This window comes from Lepidothrix coronata, unplaced genomic scaffold (assembly GCF_001604755.1).
Source record: "Lepidothrix coronata isolate B3197 unplaced genomic scaffold, Lepidothrix_coronata-1.0 Scaffold109, whole genome shotgun sequence".
NCBI classification, from domain to species: domain Eukaryota; kingdom Metazoa; phylum Chordata; class Aves; order Passeriformes; family Pipridae; genus Lepidothrix; species Lepidothrix coronata.
This window is the reverse complement of record NW_016690289.1, coordinates 2,583,397-2,602,988: the sequence shown is the minus strand read 5'-3', so window position 1 is coordinate 2,602,988 and position 19,592 is coordinate 2,583,397. Positions and strand designations below refer to the sequence as shown.

Sequence of the window (19,592 nt, the reverse complement as noted above, 5' to 3'; positions counted from 1 at the left end):
AGTGGAAGGTATTCCTGTCCATGGTGGGGAAGTTGGAATTAGATGATGTTTAAGATCCCTTCAAATCTAAACCATTCTATGCTTTGAATTCTGTATAGTTTCCAGTTGGACGTACTCCTTGGGCACAGGCTAAAACTTACTCTGCATGAGAGAGGTCATGGTTCTTATGTATAATTTTCCAAATTTCCATTTCACTGTCTCAAGTGCTGCTGTTTCTCTTGCTTTTCTGGAACATTATATTCAATCAGAACTATGAAATGCTGGTGTGAGAGAAGTTTGCAAGCTAGTGGACAAAGATCTGTTACAGCCGCATTCTGTGATTCTGTGTGGGCAAGAAAAACTGTTACTGTGTGTGGTGCACCTCAAATGCTGCATTGAATCAGGTGTGAGAGAAGGGGTGGAATCTCTGTTGTTAGCGATTCCTGGAATACGCCTGAATTGAACCTTAAGCAACCTAATCTAGTTTTTGAAGTTAGCCTCAGAGGAAGGGCTTAAATGACAGTCATAGTTCCTTTCAACCTAAACCCTTTGATTATTCTCTGAAGTACTCATGCCTAAACATGTAGGGCTAAATCCAAAGCAGTTATCTGTACACATTCATATGCTTTAAAAGTTAATGTAGGTGTAGAGAGAATATGTATGACTGAGCATATTTCTTATCAGCTGTTATCACTGCCGAGGGGGAACTGGTCAAGCCTGACTGACACAATTCTGTCAGGGTTTTCAAGGGTCTAACTCCCGAAGAGAGGAAATAAGAAGCATTGCTGGTTTTCAACAACTACAGGACCTGCTTTTCTTATCAAGTCCTTTTTATTCTTTTACTCTTGGAGTCCATTTCCATTACGAGTTACATAGAAATATAGTTCATAGTCCTTTTTTGCAAGTTCACCCCTTGGTCTTTAAATTATTGTACGTTTAAATGTGCACTTTAATTTTGTTCTGTATTTCTCCCAATGCACAAGGGATTTAGTGAGTTAAAATGATTAACAAATATTGGCAGTCAGGTCTTTGTTTTTTCAGCTTGCATGCTAAATGTTAGCACTATTCAATTTAAAATGGTTGAGATAATGATCTCTATCCTTGTACCATGTTACTTTATCTAGCCTGAACAGCCTATTTTTCTGTCAGACAGTCAAGTTACATGCCGTGGGAGTTTTTAATGCAGATAAATAATAAAATCGAAACACTGACTGATTAATTTGTACCTACAGCAAATTTAGCTTAGAAAAAATATTCTCAGATTTAAATGGATAAGTGCAGATTTTTTATGACATTTCTGCTAAAAGTGTGTATTAACCAGAAAACAATAGGCTCCATTGACTTCAAAAGGAAATACACATAACTATTTTAAATTGTAGTCAGAGTGAACTGTGAAATCAGTTTGATTTCGTTTTATAAAGAAAATAGTATGAATTAATTTAATTTAATGTTATATTTGAATGTAATTATTTTATATTTGTAGCTACAGTTCAGTGAAATATTACTTTATAGCGAGGCTTTTTCTTTACCATTCAGAAGATATTATCTTACAGTATGTTCTTCTAGAACCACTCAAAGCTGTTTAAATTAGTTGTTCCCTTTCCAACAGCAATTTTTCCACAGTAAGAGTAAGGTAGCGTTGGGAATTCTTGGTTGAAAAACCTCCTTCTCTGGAGGTCTCTGTGTTGGATTGGACCTGGTTCCCCGGCAAGTCCCCCAGACTACAGCAAAAAACCTCCTTCCCAAAGGAAAAAAAAATGAAATAGCAAAGCTATAGCAAAAAATATATATTTTACATATATCACAGTTATATACTGTTAAAATACTGTGTACATATAAAAATGGGAACCCCAAACAAACCCTTTTGAAATCAGCAAGCATCAGGGAAAAAGAGCAGATCTAAATGCAGTCAGAGTCACCTGCCTTAGGATCAGCAGCAATTTTCCATACAGACACTTTTCTACCACAGAGTGTTGACGCACTGAAGGAGAAACACCCTGTGGAAATGTGGCAACACTGATAAAGTTTTCAAAGAATATTAAATATCTTTCTGCCTTCTTTCTGACCGGTTTGGCTACCAGCCTCTTCACCCCTCAGTAGGTCACCCACAGGCTGCAATAATGCAAGGCTTCCAGGTTCCCTTTGGAACTGAAATGACATGAAGCAGTGTTTCACTTCCATTAGATGTTCTTTTAGCCTCTTGGAATTTTGTCCTCTTTGCTGGATGGATTTATTTCAAGGTTTGCAGGCAAGCAGCAATTGCTCTCTAGATCAGGCCTTGATCAGAACTGCTGTGGGCATATCTACTCTACAACGTACATAAAATCAATAGAAAGGGTGAGAGGAGATGCTTTCTTGTAGTTTGTGGTGTTCTGCCTCTTCTCAGGCATGAAATAAATACTGTAAAAATTGTACAAGACCGGATGCAGAATGAACCTTGCGTATATTAGACTGGGCAGGGTATAGGTGCTATTTTAGACAGAGCATAATTCTAAGCCTTTGAAACATTTTTGAATATAAAGAAAATGTGTGTTTTTTAGGTATGTTATTTAGTTAGTAAAAAAGAAGTAAAGCAATTTATGAGAGTGTAATATTTCAGTGTGTCTACAGTACTTATTATGTGTGCTTTCTTTCTTGTCTTACCAATGAGAAGAAAGGTTCATGACTGAAGATCTCATTATATATTATTCAACTTCTATAATTTTAATATTCAAACATCTCTGCAATGACTTGATTTATGCAAAGAATCTGTCTTAAAAGTATTGCTTATTCTTAGGGAACAGTTTTTCTTAGTGTCTATCGTATCTCCTGACTTCCGACTCTTTTCTCTCAATATTACTCTAAATTTTGTAGCATCCATTCTTAATATGTACTTGTGTTATTACCACCTAATCATACATTTTCTCTGCTTAAATAATAGTACTTGTTGGAGAATAATCAACTGTTATCATCTCTTGCTAAACAGAAAACATTAACAAGAGAGTGTGGACAATGGTTCAGAAATCGCCCCTTTTACTCCACTGCAAATGGGGAAATAGTAAGTACATTGAATCAATACAAGTGAAGTTTTTGCAATGGAAGGGATAAAAGCTTGTTTTGCTAGTAAGATGAAAAAGATGTATGACAAAAAATTATGTGACAGCCTGCTATCAGCACATCAACACTTGCGAACTTATTTCTTGTATTGGATACTTGCTTGAAAAATTCCTATTTATCCCCAGATTTATTTGCAAATTGTCGTATTATCTAAAAAAGTTTACAGGGAAACATCACACTGGAAAGAAGCAGAGAACCTGTGACTGCAGTTACAGGCAGAGATATGGGTTCTTACGAACATCGAAAGGACTATAATGACACTCTGAAGGTGTTAGTGAGTAGTCAGCATAGATTTATGAAGGGGAAATAGTGTCTGACAGCCTAACACAATTTGAAGACTGGCTTGGCAGATGAGGGGAGAGCAGTGGATGTTGTTTATCTTGAGTTTAGAAAGGCTTTCAACATTGCCTCCTATAACATCCCTCTTGGACAAGCTGATGAAGTATAAGGATAGACAGTTGTATAGGGATTGAAAACTTGCTGAACTGCTGTGCTCAGACTGTTGTCAGCAGGAGCACAAAGCCCACCTGGAGGCCAGCCACTAGTGGTGTGCCTCAGGGGCCAGTACTGGGTCTGATCATGCTACCACCATGAATGACCTGCACATGGGGCAATGCACTCTCAGCACATTGATGGATAATGCAGAACCAGGCCAGGGAGGTTAGTGGTTAGCTAACAAGCTGAATGTGTTGCCTTTTACAGGCAGCCTGACAGGCTGGATCATGTAGCCAGAAGGAGTCTCATGAAATTTAGCAAAGGAGAATGCTGAGTCCTGCACATGACGAGGAATAGACTTATGAAGTTTAACAACAGGAAATACAAAGTCCTGGACAGCAGGAGAAACAACCCTATGCACCAGCATAAGCTCAGGGCCAAGTGGCTGGTGAGAAGCTCTGCAGACAAAGGCCTGGGGATCCTGATGGAGAAGAAGTTTGAAATGAGCCAACAGTGTGCCTGTGTCACACAGGCTATATTAAGAAAGCTGTTTCCAGCAGGTTAAGGAAGGTAATCAGCACTGGTAAGACAGATCACAGAATCACAGAATAAGCTGAGTTGGAAGGGACTCATAAGGATCATTGAATCCAACCATTAGCACTGCACAGGACCATCCACAAGAGCAACAACGTGTGCCTGAGAGTATCTGGTATGCTGTGCCTGGTTTTGGGCTCCTCAGTGCAAGAAGGGCATGGACATACTATAGTACACCCAGCAAAGGGTCACAAAGATGAATTGGAGCATGTATTATCATAACTTTAAAATAGTATTTGATTTACATAATATTTCTTTTATTTGTTTCATTTGCTTTTATGTATTGGTTTTGTTTATTATTTATTTTCTATCTATTTATTTTCTTTCTAATTTCACTGGCAAAATAAATTTTATGATGTAAAACAGTAATATATCAAACCAAAGCAATAGGCATAAGTAGAAATAACAATGATTTTGTTTTTACCTTTGTTCTTTTGAGAGCTAGTTTAGCTGAGGAGTGTGATATTACCTCTCTTTTTATTTTAAAAAATGGCAAAAAATTTCAATGTTTCGAAAAACGAAGAGGGTTGGCATGCCTTCAGAACTACCATCACATAATCTGTAAAATTTGAAATGTATGACACAGCATTTGATTTTAGAATGAGCTGTTATTACATGAAGATTGAGCACACAATAAAATAATTATGAAAATGAGTATTCCATTGTTGTGATATATAGTTTAAGAATAATTTTAAATCATATAAATATATTGCTTTCTTTGGACGTCTCTGTTGGAAAAGTGTTTCAGCAAAAGATGGGGTAGAGTTAGGAAAATGAGAGATGTAGCAAACTCTTAAATGTACTTTCCACACTAAGCAAATAAAATCCAAGTTTGTTGTAGCCTAAAGCCAAATGTCAAGCTTTATCTTCGCCCTCAGATGGCAGCTAAAAAGGAACCACAGAGTTTTAAGACACAGGATCCTACAGGCAGAGCTCAAGCTTATCAACAGAGAATCTTTGTCCTCCTCTGTCTCACCTCAGGTAAACAAATAAAGTGAATCCTAAGGTGAGTGTCCTTAGTGTCACTTCTGGCAATACTCACTGTAGTAGGGTCACACTCTACTGACAATGTTTGAATTAAAGGGTCCAAACATAAATGATTTATAAACTGTACGAAGAACCTTGTCCTAAAGAAACAACCTGTTTTGTCCATTTGTAATTAATTGCTGCAGACTGGCCCCTTTACAGCCGAATGTTTACACAAAGAATGAAGCAAATTAAAGTGCCATCCAAGTTCTCTTCATTATGTACTAGAAAAACCTGTCTTGGTATTTGAGTACCCTGCTGTGGTACAAGATTTGAAATCTGCTTCTTTTGTATAATAAGCATGCAAAAAATAGATTAAACACTTGCCTTTCTGGAAATAGAAAGCCTCATAATATCTGAGACTTGTTTTCTCTCCTTCTTTGTGTGCCTGTGGACTTGGTTGGCCGCTCACTTTAAAGTCTGTGGAGAAATTGCCTGCGTTTTACGGAGACAGTAGGAAGCAGCCAGTGGATGCAATTGTGTTTCCACCTTCATTTGCTCAAGCACCACTCCTGCATAGAGGATACAAAAGAAGCTGGAAGGAAAGAAGGGATCCTCTCTGAGAGCCCCAGCAAGTCACAATAGTGTCACTATTTGGAAACTGCAGCTGAGCTGTGTCATGCCAGCATTTTGAACTCAGTTTCTCTGATTGTACATTATTTGTGTCTTCTCAGCTTTCTAGTTTCATGTTAGTCATTATGAATTTGGTTTTGAGTGAATTGATGCCAGATAGTCAGGCCTCGGTAAATTTAGAAAGACCCTGTAGGTCTGTGTTTGATTATGCCTTGTCTAGGTGCTAAAATGTTAGCTGAATCGGTTCAGATGTGTTAGACAGGCACAAATGGAGCACAATGAGAAAAAAAAAAAATCAAAAATACCAATGGCAGACTGAAAGGGATCAGAAACACCTCAAGCGGAGTTTGTGTAAAAGAGGCAGCAAAACTCTCTGTCTTAGGCTGTTACTGACTTGTGCAAAACAGTGCCTTATACATTGTTAATTTTCTGGGAAGGTGCTATTTATATTACTAGTATCTCCTGTAATCAGCTGACCAGAAGAAGACTATGGTTGCTGTCTGAACCTGTCTCATTTTTTCAAGTTTCTTTTAGCCTGGTCCCTTTCATTTTCCTGGAGAAAATTACTGAAGGTTGTTGTGCTTCACTTTGTAGGTACTGTCTGTTCTGTACTACTTGTTCACGTATATCCCAGAGGTGATGAAGTGAAAGGAGCCTCAAAGGGATGAGAAGATGGGGATCTCTGAATGAAAGCAGAAGCTGTCACAGAATATGTTGAAGTATTGCTTATTTAGTGTATAAATGAAATTCATAAATCTGTCTTCACCCATATACCACTTTTTCATATCAGATGATCTGTTGGTTGACTGGGACAGTCTAGTTTAACTAGTACTTCCATAAGAGATTTTCCCCACCTGAGAATTTACTCTTAAAACCAAAAAAAAATCCTTCACATTTAATTGTGCATCCAGTTGGCTTTCTCCTTATACCTAAGTTAATAATTTGTTTGAACAATTTATGTTTTGGAATAAACTTATTCCTACACACAGAAACTTTATCAAAGTATGACATGTGTATTTGTATTAATGGGATGATTTACTGGCAGAATTTTCTGTCCAGTGCCAGAGTTCTCTGTCTCCAGTAATTATTTCTGTCATCACATGCTTTACTTATTTATTTTTTTGGCTGACCTTTTGTAGGCATCATCTTTCTTTATTAAGTGTTAGTCAGGAAAATTGTGAGTTGTAAACTGCACACTCTGTCAGTACTTACAAGCCATCATCTGTTGCTGAAAACCAGAGAAAACGTGGAAGATTGACCTTGTTAGTAAGGCTTTTGTACAGGACTCAGAAAAACCTGTTTTACTTTGTGGCTTTGACACGCACGTCTTATGTGGCCTCTGAAGAATTGTGTAGGTTCAGAATCCAAGCTGTGTAAACATGATAATGATAATTCCTCCGCTTTGTATTTACCTCACTCTAGCATTACAACCTTTTCAGAAAATGTTATAAGTTTTACTACATTTGCATAATGCAGAACAGTGGTCTGTGGGCTCCTTTTGGTCCACAGTAACACAAAGAATAGCATTAGAAGCAACAAATCATTCCTTTTTTTCCATGTGTTCAATGGAAAAAAATAAGTGGATCTGCTGTGATTTATTCTGTAGGTATGGTATTGGTGTCTTGTAGAGTTGTACACTGCAACCATTTCTAATTTCCTGCCATTTATCCAGAGATGGCTGTAAGAACCAAAGAAAGAAAGTAAGAAAACTTTTCTTCATCAGATTCAACCACCCATAAATATTATTTTAATAGATCTGTATTTGAACTGGCAACCCTTTCTTAACTCTTCGTCAAGGATAACATGCTGTCTCCTGGATCAGAATAATGCTGTATGTGGATGAGTGGAAGGCTGAAATGAGTCCCTGGTGCACCATTTTGGAGAGAGTGCTTACGAGGTTTACATGCATTTAATGAAGATTACATCCCATGTCAGAAACTCAAGTTGCAAGAATTATCTGGTTTATTAAGAATTACATAGAATTACTCCAGAAAGGAAGAGGTCTAATATCAAACTGTATTAATTCCATCTGAAGCTTCAAACTGAAACTGAATCACATGCTATATATTGTTTTTTCCTTAGTAAACATGAATAAAATTGTATTTGTGTTGCTAGGAACAGAGGGCTTTACACCCAAAATGTAATCCCTGACTTTCCAGGGAAAAGGTCTCAAAATTCAAAGAGGAAATAAACCAAATCATTTCACCTTCAAATTGCATTGAAATACTTAATTTGACTGGTCACATAGTCTGTATCATAACACTGTCAAGTGCTAATTTTCAGAAAAGTAATAAAAAGACTGGACAGCTATACTAGCCCCTATTCTCCCTACTATTGGGTAGGCTATCCTTTCCTGATCCCTGAGGCTGAACAGATAGCATCTGACATGAAGTTCTCTGCATCCTTTATTTGGATTCACAAATACTGTAATGATCTCGGGGATTTGGCCAAGTTTCTCCAGAAAGTGAGAATTCATGCTGTTCTCCCTGACTCTGAAGAAATCCCCACGGTGGTTTCTTTAGCAGATCATTCAAGGAACTTGTGTGGAGAAATGTATTACACACACAGACTGAGAACTGAGAAGTTTCACACACAAATCAATTTTGACAAGAGCGGATCAGAAATAAATGCTCAGGTTAGTTTAATATTCCACTCTGGCAGCCCACATGGAGAGCTGATAGCCACCTGCCTGGTTTGGACTATCATAAAGTGTCAAACAATTTTCAAAATTTGGTAGCACTTAGTTCAACTGCAATCACTGACAAGACAGGATCTGAGCCCTGGTGGTTCCTGAAGGGGATTCTCCACACTACGTTACAGTAGAATGAAGACTGAGGCACTTTTAAATCTGATTTAAAACTTGCAACTCTTAATGATGCAATATCCAAGACATCATGTTGTTGTACTTGAAGATCATTAGGAAAGCTGCCACTAACTCTCTATTTCTTGGCTCTCTTAAGAGAGCTCATGGTCTAGCAAAACCATTTGACTCACATGAGATTATAATTTTCGAAGTTTTTTTCCATTTTTGATTTTTTTTTTCACTGAAGGAAATGGTAGGATGAAAGCAAAAGAATTAAAGGCAGCAGCCTGAACTTTGGAATCACATGCTTGCATTGGCAGGATCTGTAGCAGCCCCAGCATCAAAAAGAACACCTACTGAACCAACATGAGGAGTCATCTTGCATAATTTCTCATTTCATGGCCGTGTGGGCTTTGGGACAGAGAAAGATGTTTTCAAGGAAGCTTTGGAAGTAGTATAAACCAAAATAAAAATTATTAGGTTTTGTGCTTTGACATAAACTTTCTATGCCCATCTAACCTATCTGAAAAGTCCATTTTCCTACTCAGAATAGTTCATTCCAGCTTTATTCTCTATTTAAACCCACGTTTCTTCATTCTTTATTTTTATTATTTCCTGTGTTATTGCAGTCCTCCTGTTGCTCCCTGATAAACTGCTTTTGTGAGTCCTCTTTTTCTAACTCCATCCATCCTTCTTGCCTGTCCTGAGCTCTGGCAATCCTATGTGCTATTCCAGTTAACGCCAGCTTACTGCTTACAGTGGATCCTGTACTCAGAACCATTCCCCCAATCCCTCCCACTACCCCATCCTGCATGTCTTCCCATCACTCATTTATCCTACTGTATATGGTGCTTGACTGAGGCTTGCAATGGGTGAGATTATAGGTAGTAGTGAAAACCAGGATTGCCTGGAGAACAGAAATCCTATTTGAGGTGCACCTCTCCGTGGTTCTTTCCTCATCCTACAAAGGTTGCCATCAAGCTGGAGGGCGATGGCTCTCCTGGGAGATGCAGGGTGCTGTACCAATAACTTGCATGTGCTGCAATCAGAGAGACTTTCACTGGAAATGATGCACTTCAGTGTAACTGTAAGTGCTATTACTAAGAGCCTGTCAAAACTAATTTTGGTGAAATGACCCTTTGTCAAAGATGAAACTACTTTAATAAAAATTACAGGCTGGGAAAAAGCATCTGAGACTTTTTCCCAGCTGTGTGAATGGATTCTTCCTCCCCACTCCCTGGCCAACTTAATCTCCAGTTCCAAACAATTCAGTTTGTAAAGATAATGCTGTGCAAAGTTGCAGTAACTCTTCTATTTAATGAAAACAAATTTCAAGGCAAATGGATTGAAACCCTTCAGGTTGCTCTACCTCTAGGTCCTACTAAATTTTCTTTCCTTCATGTCTCTCAAAGACCATGCATGACAATAATATCCTGAAAGACTAGCAGTTGTTTACAGCATATTTGATTCAAGAATAGAACACTTAAATATTCAAAATGAGGTCAATTTTTATTTTAAGCTTTACTACATTTGTTTGCTTTCAGGGGTATGTTGTCTTTTCAAAAGATTACAGTCCAAGTGAGAAGTAAAAAAGAATTTATCAGATGCATATGATGATAGTAAGACAATACAACTCAGCCAGTTTATTATATAAATTATCATCAGCAGAGAGTAGGGGGAAAATGTTAATTTCAAACTCTCTCAATAAATAGTCATTATTTCTGATCTCTAAGAATTTTTCTTATATGGTTTTACTGGAAGGCAGAAGACACAGCAATTTTATTTGTTTAAAAAAAACTCTTTGTGTGCATGAAGAATAGGGAACTGCAAGGATTATTTATATTGGACCACAATGCAAATTGTCGCCAAGGGATTGCAGGGAGCAATGGAGAGCATCTATTTGTTTCTCTTTTTTTTTTTTTGGTGTGTGCTATGCTCCTTCAGAAAGCAAGTAAGTGGCTCAGACCCTCCAAGGCAGATTGTCCTTTTCCTTGGAAGTAGTTGAGGCTGTTTCTGGAGGACTCTTGGAGCCCACAGACTGGAGGTAGAAGCAAAGAACCTGAGCCTGCATTTCACAGGGAGACTCTACTAGGAGGAACAGGGAGCAGACAAAACCCACACCTGAGATATGACGGTGAAAATCCAAAGGCTAAAGAGGATGGTGCAGTTTTCTGCAAACCAGAAAGTTCTTGGTTACACTGAAAGCAAGACTAAATAGATAGCAGGAAAAGTGGTTTATGAATTTTTAAAATTTCTAGTTTGCTCATTTTTATAATTTAAAGGTTCTTTTTACGACCTTTTACTTTCTCTGTTGAGAAAAGAAAGTATTCTACACTCTTAGATACAAATTAAAACCTGCATTCCTTACTTTTTAATTTTTTTACCTTTGTTTTCTCATTTTAAAACATGCTGCTCTTACAAAAGTTCATTGTAAGCTCATTACTGAAATAATCTCAAAACTGTATTTGTTTCAGAGTACTTTTAGAGATGACAAGAGCACTAGCATACAACTATCTCTGTTACCTATTCTTCAAATAACACAAGTGTAAATAGAATGCATTCACAAAATATATAATAAAACATATATAAAAAGCCAAAATTGTTAATAAATGACCAATGCATAAAAAAACCCAACCAATTTAAAATTCTTGCTGATTTTGTGTATTTCAGTCAGCTGAGTTATTATAAGGCACATTCTAATTTTCCAGCTCTAGCTGCCTGATTGATCAAGAAGTGTGGATTCTGCAGTCTCTCCAGCATGTTATAGGTCTCTGGTATTTTAACTCACTTCATTCAATTATCCAATCACTGATATAGCAAAATAATATTACTTTAAGCGTTTTATTGCTCTTACTTATTGTTAGGATTAATGTCAAACTGCAAGTGGCTTTGCATTCTGTGTTCGATTTCTGAATGCGTTTATGTCCCTACAATTTCCATTTCCTAGCCCTGGCAGGTAATGTTGATTGGTACTGGCAAGATAGAAAGTCTTCCATTTGTAGCAAACCACAGAGATGTTAAAGATCAAATTAGTGTAGCTTAATAAAGCAGATGGGAACTTGCAGTCAGGTCCAAACATGCCATCGTTGTATTGGCTGTGATTCTGTATCAAGGACTCTCAGAAGATTCAGACATTCAGCATCAGAGATTTGAGGCTTTCAGCCAGCAGTTGGGGTTGTTATTCCAGCTTTCCATTCTCTTGTTCACTCAGCTGTGCTTGATCCTGCAGTTCTTCCTTCCTAAGGAGTCCTCCTGCCTCCCCTCAGCTTCTTTTCTCTCGCCATTGGTCCAAGAGCTGCTTGTTTTTTCTCAGTTAAAAGAGTTTTATATCTTCAGTGTTTTGTTTGAATGGACTTTTTCTGACCTGCAAGTTGCCTTAACTTAATGCAACTTGTTGAAACTTGGACAAGCCTTTCCCTGCTCTATCCTGAGGCACTAGGAACAGAAAAACAAAGTGATTTTCTTTTCATTATAAAGTTTTATGTTTTAAAACATCTGTTTGTGGATAAATAATTATTAGGCAACAGCTAAGAAAACAATTCCCAGCAAGACAGACAGGAGGAAACAGACTGTTCTATTGATGCTTGAAATCTATTAAAAGGAACTATTGACAAAATAAGTTTCTTAAGCATTGTCTGTAACAGTGTCCTCTGCTGGCTCCTAGTGATACTAAAAGTTCTGGAACACCATGCTAAAAAGGATTCTTACAGTACTTGTGATCTGAAATGGTTACAGACCAATTGCAGCAAAAATTTGTTATAGGTTTAGAAGAAAACATACCTGATAAACATGCCATCAGTTAGAAAATCCTCAATAAACATTTATATATTTACCATATGTCTCCATGTTACAAGAAAACTCAGATTTAAATAAATAATCAATATATATATAAGTATTTATTATTTTTGTAATGTATGTGTTTATACAGACATATATTCAATATGAACAGCATTTGAAGATTAGGTGTTTTTAGCCGGTCAAACTGGATGAGTTCAAATAAGCCAAGGACCTTCTAAAATCTGTATAGCCTTCAGATTAAGTGAAACATTTTCTGATGTAAGACTTCCAGAATGAGTATCCAAAATTAGTATTATAAGTATTCCCAAATGAGCAAACCTGAGTATGCGGTGTACTCCTCTCAATTTGGTGCTATGTACCTGTGTTTTGAGTTGCACAGAGGTGGTTGTGACTGGGGTGAGATGGTACTATGTTAAACAAAATCCTTTTAGTCACTATCCTCGTGTGGTATTTTTAGACAGAAATTACACTCTTTTGGTATGTGACATGCGCAGGGGCACACATTCATAATGCCACAGATTCCTTGCAGCCAAAGTGCTAAGGTGATTGTCATGACTGGACTTCCAGCTATAACAAACCTGGCTATCCTTGATGAACTTCTGCACATGATGAACTTCTGCACATCTTTTAATACTACCTCAAGAAAGTCCTCTGCAGTTGTCTCCTCTGATTAATGGATGTACATAAATAAGTTCTGCAGGTATGCTGGTTTTTACAAGGAATTCTAATTAGTTAGAATAACAGGTTCCTCTATTAGGTGCACACAATTATTCTACACTCCAATTTTTCTGCCAGAAAGATCTACCTTTATTGACAGAAGTGACTACCATGGCAGCAGAATCTGTTAAACTTATTACAGTCTGTCCTGAGATAAACACATGAAATACTAATTTTTTTCCCACATAAATTGCTATTTCCAGAATCCATGTTTTGCAGAAGATGCCTAGTTAATAAGGTTCTGTTTAACCAGGTCTTTAAGGATCACTGTTCTTGCTTTCATCCAAAAGAACTGGTTACTGCTGCTGCTGGGAATAAACAATAGCAGTGATGTTGTGTTTGTTTTTTTCTCCCTCTCTGTCTTAGTCAAAGAAAAGGTGTTATCATTCACTGGAAGAGTGTAACTTCATTTTTCTTTGCTGTAGAGTGATGATAAAACCCATTGAGACAATATTTCTGGTAGTTCTCTAACTCACAGAAGTTCTTAATTTTGAAAATTCCTCTCTCAAAATTCCCATTAGAAATAAAAAGGTCAAGAATAGGCAGGATGCAACTCAGATACAGGATTTTTTAAAAATAATTTTTCTTTTTAGAGAAATTCAGAGAATCTTGAAACTCAATCTTTTCTGCTAGCATGCAGCAGTTATGCATGTTTACTCATTGTAACTTGTGTTTCCCAACTGCTGGAAATAATTTTCTTTAGATTGTTTAGTTTACCCTCGAAAAGATATACCATCTTGTATTTAGTTGCAGTTACCTAAATTCCTCCTAATCCTATGGGTTGAGGCTATGGATCCCCTTCACCATTCCAGGTCCCACCTCTTCCTCTTTGGTGGGAGTGTCTTATATGCAGGATACTTCTTTCTTTCTAGCATGAGGCTACCCTCAGGAGAGAGGGAATAGCTGTCCTCCCAGCACAGTGCCTTTTGCCTGAGAGACAGAGGAACCCCAGTGTTGCTTTGTTTGGTACCATTTCAGACAACCCTCTTTGATATTCAAAGAGTCCAGATGATGCTGCGTGAGCTGGGATCCTGATGCTACAGACATCTCTTCTTAGGTTACTGAGGTCAGCCCATCTTCCCTCACTACCCTCTGTGGCCAACAGTATTTGACTGCCCTGGAGAAACAAAGCTGAGCAGATTTAGAGAGCTGCTGAGCAAGTCTGGTGATCGCAGATGTCACATACAGAAATCCCTGCTTTAGCTTTTCGTGGAGAAGGGTCAATTTTCATGTGCCTCTGCTTATTCTAACCACCACTTTAAAGTCATACTTCAACAAACAAAGATTAGAAGATATAGGTCAAATCACTGTAGAAAATCAACACAGTCCTTAAAATCTAGCAGTACAATTCACTTAATAACAGGGAATTCATGTTTTCCTCACTGAACTGGAGAAGTTATATTTCTCTGAAAGGCAGTGTGTCTGAAAGATACATGAGCCTTATTTCCAAAAGCTGCTTGAAAGCCCAAGAAATCCTGAGATCGTGAGAAATAGTAAAAGCCTATTTGTCAGTGCAAATCCCATCAGTTGCAGTTTGTTTTTCCTATCATCTTGGATGCAAAAGTGATCAGAAGGCTCACAAGCCCCTGTTTTCTATAACACTATCATCTAAAGCCTTCTCCAGTCTTGTGCCACATAGAGTTTAAATGAAAAGAAGTAATTTTAGCAAGATTCATCAGCAAAATTCAAGTCCTCTGTGCTTTGAAGATCAAAAGACTGTCACAGATATGATCATTCCCATTTATTGTGTTATCACATTCTCCATTTTCACCTCTGAATGATGGCAAATTCTAGTCTTGATAACTCCAGCTTCAGCATTTATGATTTTTATTTCATACCTTTCAATTCTTAGACCTTCAAATCTGACTAGCTGCATCACTTTTATCTGCTCACTAATAACTCTCTGGCTGACAGGTTGTGAAGCTTGAAACCACTCCCATGGACTTTAAAGGTTGATCACTCATATGGGGGTGTTGATGAATATAAGTTTTGTCTGCAAAATTTAAAAGTGAAATCTTTTCAGGATCAATGTTACCACAAGCCCTTTTAATATTTTTCATCCCCAGAACTGAACTCATAAACTTGTCAGCCCATCATGAATATTGAAATAAACAAATACAAATCAGACCATCTGATAAAGCACCCTGTTCTCCCCTCCCCACACCCAGCGTGTGAATACTGCTGTATTGAAACCTAGCATTTCACTCACAGTAGAGGCACACTGATAATGTGAAAGATCACCTAAATGGAATAAATGTAAATGAACATTTTCTCAGCCAGACATTAAATGTGCTATGTGTGCAACTGACTTGGCCATGTGTGAGACAAATATAAATACCATTAATCAGCTTTGGAGCAGAATTTTTCCTTTGCCTCTTAGTTCTTTCCTTCTTTTTAACAGCTAAAAAGGCAGGAGAAAGGGGCAAAACTAGTCTCAATTGCTGATGAACTGTAACACTACAAATCATCAGGGAAAGAGTCCCAGTGTCTCAGCACTCAAAAAATTAACAAGGGCTACTTTTGACAGCAACATAAAACACCACATTTTTCTCAGTAAATTAACCACAGTAAGTGAAATGATGGCTGAAGACTGCATCTGTGGGAGACAAAAATGACACTTTCCTCAGGCCTAGGCAACACGGTTTAGACAAGCATGCAAGTTGCCTGCTGGGTTATTGCTTCACAGCCTGTGTGGGTGGTGTGTTGCTTCTCTAGATGAGTTAACTCTGTGCTGCTGTAAAAATGGTCATTGACTTGAACTGCACTTAGTTACTTTCAAAATACATGTGCCAGACACACGAAATAAGGGAGCTGCGAATGCTAATAATGCTATCGTGTACAGTGCTGAATTCCCAGGAGCATTTGGGAAGATTCTTAAAGTTCTTTGAAGGAGGAAAGACAGGTGAAGATGTAAGCAGCAACATTATTGCACTTGTGGGAACCTGTTGTCTTGTTGAACACTGTCTCATGATGCAGAAAAGGCTACAGTTGTGCAGGCTATATTTCTTCATTGGCAGTGTGGTGGGACCTTAGGTCATGTTGAATGCTTGTGCTGGGCTGCCCAGGCTGTCCTGGTAAAAATTAGCATGGTGGAGCTGCTAGTAGCTCTTAGACTTACACAGGAAAATGTCTCATGATACCCTCACGTCCTTACATATGACTCTGCCAACTAACTTTTAGCTAATTTAGTTGAAAAACAAATCAAGAGAAGATTAAATAAGGAGATTCTCTTGTGATATCAAATTCCTGTCCACAAAATATTGCTTCCTTAAGTGCAGTTTGAAACCAGATGTAAGCATTTGTAAATGAGGCAGCTAATTAACTGCTCCAGTGGAGGATAATAGGTGGCAGCAATCAGAGATTTAAGCAAAGAAAAAGGCAATGTATTAAGAATGCATCAGTATTTCAAAGTCCATGAGCAAAAGATATCTTAGTTTTTAAGACAGGAAATATTGAACAATCAAGTCAACAATTTCCAGTAACCATTAGCTTTCAAAGAGCCTCACAGATGTTCTCTCTAGATTCCTCATTCTGAATCAGCTTCTCACCTATTTTTACTTCCCATTAGTGACATTCTGTTTGTTGCAAAGATAATGAAAAAAAGAACATCCCAAAATTCATGTACTGATTCTTACCCTGGCCTCTGCTAATGAATACTTGTCTGACTGACTGTTTACAAGTGTCGAATTAACTCCTCTGCTTGGGGGCTTATATTGACTTAAAATATCTCACGGATCAAATGTGAAACTTCTCTTTGATTTGTTTATTACAGCCTACAGTATAGAATCCAATAGCATAAAAAGGCTTCAAAAGCAGCTCTGGTGCAGTGAGTCAAGAGAATGATTTGCAAGATTACAGTATTTAGTAGTGATCCCAGCACTGCCAATTTTCAACATCCTGTGTGAGGAAACTACATTGTGTAGGTTTTCTATCTTGATAATATTTCAGCCTCCTTTTCCTAAGACATACTTTCAAGAAGTTGGACCACATAAACAAGGAGTAAAATTTCTGTAGACTATCTTAAAGTGTTTCTCATATCAAACAGCACTATATAAAAAATAAAGATATCTTCAATAGTTAAAGCAACCAGTGGTGATGTTTGCAACTGAAAGAAAAAAGTCCAGTGTTCTTCAAGTTCCCAGGAAGGGCTTTCCTGACTAGAAGGAGCAGAGAGGTCAAAGAGTTTTAAAGCCAGAGTAGAAGATAAAGCATCAGCTGCATTTTCCCCCTTAAAATTCCTGGATAAAGAGAAAGATTATCAGATTCTCACTGAAGAGAAGGGCTCATCCAAAATTAAATTAGTCAGATCAATGAAGCAAAATCAGTATGCTGTTGAAACACAAGGCTCAGAAGAGAATTTCAGTTGAAGTTCTACCCCAGGTTTTCCTCAGGTGGCTTGCAGTGGCATGTCCTTAATACAACAACACTTGGTAACTCAAGACAATTCTTTTTCCATTTAGAAAAGATACTTAGCACAGAATTTTTAAATTAGATAAATACCACCTTTTCCTCCTCTGAAATGCTTGTCTGCTTCAGTGATATATGTATTTACTTCTCATACACATTTCTTCTATGTAGATTTACTCCAGATAAAAATATTTACTATGTATGAGGTAAAATTCTGTGTAATAAAACAGTTTTCACTGGGTTAAAAAGTAATAAAACTGTCACCAATTATGAAGAGCTTTCCAAGTTTTACAGTGCTAACACTTCAGTGGTTTAAGTTTTCTTGCCTAGAGATATTGTCAAAATAAGTAGGAATATACACCAGGAAGGGGCCACTTGGCTTACTGAGGCCATTTTCCTGCTGGTGCAGACAGCCAAACTACTTGATCTTTTTCATACACCGATAGAAACTCTATTTTTTAACACCAGTTATGCATTTTCTCTCTCGTGTCACTCAAAAATGAAGTTCCAGAACTCATTCAAGTAGAAATAAATCTCTAGATTCAAGTAGAATTAAATCTCTAGATTTAAGCACACATTTATTCATTAACAGATAACCATTTTTTCCTGTGTCAAAAATGTCCTTTAACTTAAGTATTTTTTTCCTTTCAGAGTTCGTGCTTCTGATGATGTATTTACAGACAGTAGTCATATCTCTTCTCATTCTTACAAGTACTTTAAATTTTGCAAAACACAATAAATAAGAAGATAAACTCTTTGGAGAATATGTTGAATTCAGAAGTAATGCCAAGAAAATTTTTGAGACAGAATCCTTTAAAGCATAAAACATTTACATTGTGGAAAATACAGAGCTATATTTGCTCTTAACACTTTCAAGTCTAAGATATGGTAAAATTATGTACAAAGGAAGAAGTTACTGTGAACGCCGTAGTGATGGTGAGGTGTGTAGAAAAATGTATTGGGCTTTACACATAAACTTGGATTATTGGGAAATTTGTTATATTGAAAGAAGAAATGTTGGCAGAAAATGAAAAGGTCAGTTAAATGCAAATCAGGCTCAGAAGTAAAACATTTCCAGATACTTTTGTTGACTTCAGCAGGCTTTGGATCTCACTTTAAGCTTTTTTAATTTTCTGGATCAGCTCTTATAATGTTTCTGGGTGACAAGGTACACTTCTGTAAATAGGAGAAGTAACAGTTCTTGATCTTTTAGTATAATGTAAGGTAATATTGATAATTTTATTGAAAAACACTGTTGATTTAAACTTCACCTTTAAAGGTCATGACTGACAGGCAGAGGAGATCAGAAACCAGAGCATTTGAGTTTTGTTGGGTAGATCGGTTACCAAAAGTACTAATAGATACACCTTTTTATAAAGGCTGTTCTAAAACTGGCAGTGCTGTCAGCAGTTACATTTTGTAGTTGCTTGGAGTATTAGGCATTCCTGAATGGCTGTAGTTCTTCTTCTCAACAGCAGCTTAGGTACTTTTTAGGTCAATAAGTACTATTCTCCATCAGAAGAGAAAGATTGAACATATTGTTAAACATCACTCTATTTGTATGAAAATCACCCTGGTGTATATATTGTGTGTTGTTATCAGGTTTTCCAAAAGGAATTAGTGGTGTCATTCAGCTGAATTTGATCAATACCTGTTGAAAAACTCATAGGTTTGTTCAGAAGACACTATTGATATTCTATTGATGTTCCCCAAGACTGATCTAGTCTTGGGGAAACAAGTGGAAATATTTTGAATGCCCATTCATAAACACAAATACCGTTGTGTTTTTGCTTCAATAATTGTGCCATCCTGTAGAACCTTTTCTCTGTTTCTAGGTCCATTACTTATTCCAATTATTGTTTCTTTCCCTTGTCTGTCATCTAAACTCATCTCTGGTTACACTCTTTGTTTTTCCACACTGCTGATCTCCTTATAACTTTTAAGGTAAAGGTCACAAGAGCTAGACTATTTTCTACTGTTTGAAAAGCACCAGCCTCTTAAAGCTTTCCAATTTTCTGTGCTTCCTCCATATTTTTCACTCCATTGATTATAATGTAACTCACTTTCAGAAGTTTCCAGATGAAAAAAACCGTTTCTTCTGAGATTTTCTGAGATGAGTATGGTTCAGTCAGGGTGTTAAGTGTAAAAAAGTCATCTGCATAAT

At 37.2% G+C, this 19,592-nt stretch overlaps 1 long non-coding RNA gene across 2 annotated transcripts; it reads left to right on the top strand.

Annotated features, from left to right (window-relative positions):
* The first annotated feature begins 1,841 nt into the window (after positions 1-1,841).
* On the top strand, positions 1,842-5,655 carry LOC108501844. 2 transcript variants are annotated; one of them, XR_001876292.1, is made up of 4 exons: positions 1,842-2,294; positions 2,945-3,016; positions 3,778-5,085; positions 5,550-5,655. It is a non-coding gene; the product is annotated as an uncharacterized LOC108501844 (long non-coding RNA). The 2 variants fall into 2 exon arrangements; XR_001876291.1 differs by having other exon boundaries at positions 1,842-3,016.
* The last annotated feature ends 13,937 nt before the right edge of the window (positions 5,656-19,592 follow it).